Consider the following 5,722-nt stretch of genomic DNA (forward strand, 5'->3'; position numbering starts at 1 on the left):
GGATGAGGACAGTGGGTGGGGAGTGAGGGCGGAGGGTGGGGTGGGAACTGGGGGGAGGGGAGCTATGGGGGGAAAAAAGAGGAACAAATGTAATAATCTGAACAATAAAGATTTAATAAAAAACAAAAACAAAGAAAATAAAGAAAAAAAGATTTAGTTTAAAAACGTGGTTGAATAAAAGTTCTTGCACACACCTCTGTGAATTGAGGTGGTGTGATTTCGAGGATATAATGCTAAGTGAAAAGGCAAAGCAGGAAAGAATATCTATAGTGTGCTACTTTTGTGTAAGAAACAAGGGGAATTAAGAAAATATACATTTGCCTCCTCACTTGAGCATAAAGAAACCTAGGAAGGACAAAGCAGAGAGAACTGAGATTGGTTACCAGAAGGCAGTGGGCAGGAATTGCGAGGTCAGGATGGAGGGAACAGGGGAGAAGATACTTCTCTGAATATACCTTTTTGTACAGACCTGCCTTTTGGAACCATGCCATTCTTCTACGTATTTGAAAAAATAAGTAAAATCTCCAAGATGGGAAGAAAAAGTCCTAAAATTTAATACAAACAGAACCAAAGCACATTTGAAATGAATAACCAACACACTTGTTCTCACTCGCTGCAGCGGGCCCACACTCCGCTCGCAGCTTTGCTCTGTGCTATTCCATTCTCCGAAACGACTGTTGTCTCCTCCTCCAGTCGCCATGGAAGAAGAGATGTCATCAACCATGGCTATGGCCCGTGCTGAGCTGGCTTTGCTGGGGATGATTCCACCCCTCCCCCAGCTGTGTTTCCTTCCATTGCCAGATGCCCCCAACACCAGCATCATGGTGGGCATGGGGCAGAAAACAGCTATATGGGCAACAAGGCCCAGAGTAAGCACAGTATCCTCACCGTCTAGAATGACATGAAGATGGAGAAGATTTGGCACCACACCTTCTACAACGAGCTGCTTGTGGCCCCCAAGGAATATCCTGTGCTGCTGACACAGGTTCCCCTGAACCCCAAGGCCAACCATGAGAAGATGACTCAGATCATATTCGAGACCTTTAACACTAAGGCCATGTACATGGCCATCCAGGCTGTGCTGTCCCTGTATGCCTCTGGCTGCACCACTGATATTGTTATGGACTCTGGGGATGGGGGTCACCCACACTATGCCCAACAATGAGGTCTACTCCCTCCCATTCTATCCTGTGTCTGGACCTAGCTGGCTGGGACCTGGCCAACTATCTCACTGAAGATCTTCACGGGGTGTGGCTATACCTTTACCACTACAGTGAATGGGAAATCATGTGTAACATCAAAGAGAAGCTCTGCTATATAGCCCCGGACTTCAAGCAGGAGATGGCCACTGCAGTGTCTGCCGCATCCTGGAGAAGAGGTACGAACCTGAGGGGCAGGTGATCATCATCAGCCAGCGGTTCCCGTGTCCGGAGGCACTCTTTCAGCTGCCCTTCCTGGGTATGGCGTCCCGTGGCATCCAAGAGACCACATTCAACTCTATCACGAAGTATAATGTTGACATCCGGAAGGACATGTATGCCAACACAATGTTGTCTGTAGGGCCACCATGGACCCCAGCATTGCCGACAGGATGCAGAAGGAGATCACAGCCCTGGCTGTGATCAAGATCAAGATCATTGCCTTGCCTAAGAACAAGCACTCGATGTGGATCGATGACTCCATTCTGGCCTCACTGTACACCTTCTAGCAGATGTGCATCAGCAAGAGTACGACAAGTTGGGCCCGTCCGTTGTCCACTGCAAATGCTTCTAAACATACCGTGGGCAGATGAGTAGCATTTGCTGCATGAGTTGATCAAGTCTGAGTTTGCCAAGTCTGCTTACCTGAATGTGTTCTGCAGAAATTTAGAGAAAGCTGGCAATAGTAAAGCCATGTTATGAGCCTTAAAGACATTGAAGTCCTTAAGGCTCCTGAAAATAGCTATAAGAAAAGAAAAAAAAAAAGTCTGAGTTTGCCCTAGCAAATGTAGACACCTCATGCTGGCCTCATGGAACTGGAATGAGCCTTTGAAAATAAATTGTCCTTGAAGCTTTTACCTGATCTTGTATTCAAGTTAACTGTTCCCTTGGTACGTGTTTTAATACCCTGTATATATCTATGATTTTAAAAAATATATATTTTTATTGATTTCAGAGAGGAAGGGGGAGAGAGAGAGAGATAGAAACATCACTGATGAGAGAGAGTCATTGATCGGCTGCCTCCTGTACACCGCTACTGGGGATCGAGCTCACAACCCAGGCATGTGCCCTTGACTGGAATCGAACCTAGGACCCTTCAGTCCATAGGCCAACACTCTATTCACTGAGCCAACCCAGTTAGGGCCATATTTATGATGTAAACCCCTGTACATGTGGTTGGTCAGTTGGTGGCCGAAACGAAAACATGATTGTGCAAGAGAAATCCAGGTCTTGGTGAGAAGTGGGGAGACCACGCATTCCTGATTTGTTCAGGGTACTAACCTGCAGAAGCTGCCTACTCCAGGATTTCTTTAGAGGCTGGCATGAGTCCTGAACCAGCTGTCATTTCTGTCCTGCCAGTCTGATGGTGTTGGGAGAGTTTGAGGCTTAGAAAGTTTCACGCCCTGACTGGTTTGGCTCAGTGGATAGAGCGTCTGCCTGTGGACTGAAGGGTCCCGGGTTCAATTCCGGTCAAGGGCATGTACCTTGGTTGCGGGCCCAGCCCTTGTAGGGGGTGTGCAGGAGGCAGCTGATCGATGTTTCTCTCTCATCGATGTTTCTAACTCTCTATCGCCGTGGTTGGGCCCAGCCCTTGTAGGGGGTGTGCAGGAGGCAGCTGATCGATGTTTCTCTCTCATCGATGTTTCTAACTCTCTATCCCTCTCCTTCCTCTCTGTAAGAAATCAATAAAATATATTTTTTAAAAAAAGAAAGTTTCTATCTCTCTATCCCTCTCCTTTACTCTCTCTCTAAAAATCAATGAAAATACAGGGTTTTTTTTTAAAGGTTTAACTGTTAGGGAATCAATTAGACATTGAGAATGACTAATCTTATTGTGGGAAGCCACCTATTCTCTTCACTAGCAGAGAGGTGTGGACAAGGAGCCCGGAATGCTGGTGACCCTGGAGCCCTGGCAAAGGTCAGGGCAGTGCACCCACTGTTTAGTCCAGACAATGGTAGCTGAAGCAACTTCCCACCAGATAGTCATGGAAATCCTTACTGATAAGAAAGTCTGTCTGTTCCTGGAAAATGCCTGCCTACGGGCTAGAGGTGTATCCCAAACTGAGTAAAAGGATGGGTAGGCCTGAGCACAAGCGGAGTCCTCCCTCTTGCGTTCAGCTCCCGCCTGGCCCCCCGATTTCCAAATTATTATCTCTTGTCTCATCTCTGTCATTTGTTCGCGGCCCTTGTCCAGAGCCGGAACGCTGAACCACGCGGAACATGGGTCATTCACATCTTTTTTTTTTTTTTTTAAAGATATATTTTATTGATTTTTTACAGAGAGGAAGGGAGAGAGATAGAGAGCCAGAAACATCGATCAGCTGCCTTCTGCACATCTCCCACTGGGGATGTGCCCGCACCCCAGGCACATGCCCTTGACCGGAATCGAACCTGGGACCTTTCAGTCCGCAGGCCGACGCTCTATCCACTGAGCCAAACCGGTTTCGGCGGGTCATTCACATCTTATGATGACCCCAAAAATAGTATTTCACGCTTTATTACTGTGTTACTTCACTAAATAGGAAATTTAGTTTCTAAAACCTCTTATCTGTTTTTTATTTTTTTTAAATATATTTTATTGATGGAGAGATAGAGAGCCAGAAACATCGATCAGCTGCCTTCTGCACATCTCCCACTGGGGATGTGCCCGCAACCCAGGTACATGCCCTTGACCGGAATCGAACCTGGGACCTTTCAGTCCGCAGGCCGACGCTCTATCCACTGAGCCAAACCGGTTTTGGCTATCTGTTTTTTATTTTACTGGCTTGAAAGGCAGATTCCTGTTTTGAGAATTACATGGTGTAATATAATCACAAATAAGTTAATGGTTCAAAAACAAATGATAGTACTTTATAAAAGGAGCAAGACAAGAAAAAAAAAAAGGAGCAAGACCGTTTTCATTAGGTTGTGACACCAGGCTAAGAGGGCTTAGGGTTGGAAAGCAAGGAGTGTGGGTAGTGCATGGGCTCAGGTATAATCTGCTTATGCTCCAGAACAGTGGTTCTCAACCTTCCTAATGCCACGACCCAGTAATACAGTTCCTCATGTTGTGGTGACCCCCAATGTCATGGTTACAAATTGAATATAATTAAAGCACAGTGATTAATCACAAAAACAATATGTAATTATATATGTGTTTTCCGATGGTCTTAGGCGACCCCTGTGAAAGGGTTGTTCGACTCCCAAAGGGGTCGTGACCCACGGGTTGAGAACCGTTGCTCTAGAAGGGATCTAGAGAACCTAGACCTATTTTTCTTTCTTAGCTGATGTTTTCCTGCCAGAATACCTAGGATGCTTGTTTCTTGCCTTAAGTTGGAAAACAATTTGCATTTTCACCTCTAAATTTATTCATCTTTTTTTTAAACCTGATGCTTTTTTAAAAATACATTTTTATTGATTTCAGAGAGAAGGAGAGGAGATACATAGAAACATTGATGAGAGAGATACACCCATAGGCTGCCTCCCACACGCCCCCTACTGGGGATCAAGCCCACAACCTGGGCATGTGTCCTGACTGGGAATCAAATCTGGGACCTCTTGGTTCATGGGACTACGTTCAATCCACTGAATTACATCAGCTGGGCAATTCATCCTTTTAATTTATGTAAAATTTTTGTACACAATTCTCAATTCTTTAAGAGATAACAAGTTTTCGTTTTCTACTGTCATGTGACATTAGGCTCCAAGAACAAGTCATTGTGAGAAAAATAAAGTGCCGCAGTAAAAAAAGAGACACATACTTAAGGGTGAGAAAAAAATAAAACCAATGAATTTAAGTAACTTTTGAATATAGTATTTAGACCACATGCCTTCAGATTAAAGACAGAAAGAACTCTAAACAAATATTAAACGCTACTAGGTAGGCATTTTCCCCCCATCGGCATGAATGAACAATTTGAAGTTACTTTTTGGAATTCTAGAATTGAGCAAATATGTAAATATACAGTATTGTGGAAATGAAAGCCAAGTTCCTCATGGTTGGAGAACGGAGTTACAAATATGGAGAGGGGATGCCTGGCCGGTGTGGCTCAGTTGGTTGGTTTTGTCCCATGCACCAAAAGGTTGCCAGTTCAAGTCCTGTTCAAGGCACATGCCCAGATTTGGGGCTCAATCCCCACAGAAGGGGGCATGCAGGAGGCAGCTGATCAATGTTTTGCTCACATTGATCTTTCTCTTCCTCTCCTTTACCCTCTAAAACTCAATTTTAGGAACCTGGCTGGAGAACCTCGCTGCGCTGATCGACTGAACGCTGCCTCCGTGTCATTCCTTCTTCCCCGACTGGGTCCATCCACACCTTTGGGAACCCCTGGACCTGCACAGAAGGGGGCATGCAGGAGGCAGCTGATCAATGTTTTGCTCACATTGATCTTTCTCTTCCTCTCCTTTACCCTCTAAAACTCAATTTTAGGAACCTGGCTGGAGAACCTCGCTGCGCTGATCGACTGAACGCTGCCTCCGTGTCATTCCTTCTTCCCCGACTGGGTCCATCCACACCTTTGGGAACCCCTGGACCTGCTGTGGGG

The 5,722-nt window shown here is 45.6% G+C and overlaps 1 pseudogene; it reads left to right on the forward strand.

Annotated features, from left to right (window-relative positions):
• The first annotated feature begins 690 nt into the window (after window positions 1-690).
• On the forward strand, window positions 691-1,773 carry LOC102765332 (annotated as a pseudogene).
• Window positions 1,774-5,722: the final 3,949 nt, after the last annotated feature.

The sequence above is a fragment of the Myotis davidii genome, unplaced genomic scaffold, assembly GCF_000327345.1.
Source record: "Myotis davidii unplaced genomic scaffold, ASM32734v1 scaffold4270, whole genome shotgun sequence".
Lineage (NCBI taxonomy): Eukaryota > Metazoa > Chordata > Mammalia > Chiroptera > Vespertilionidae > Myotis > Myotis davidii.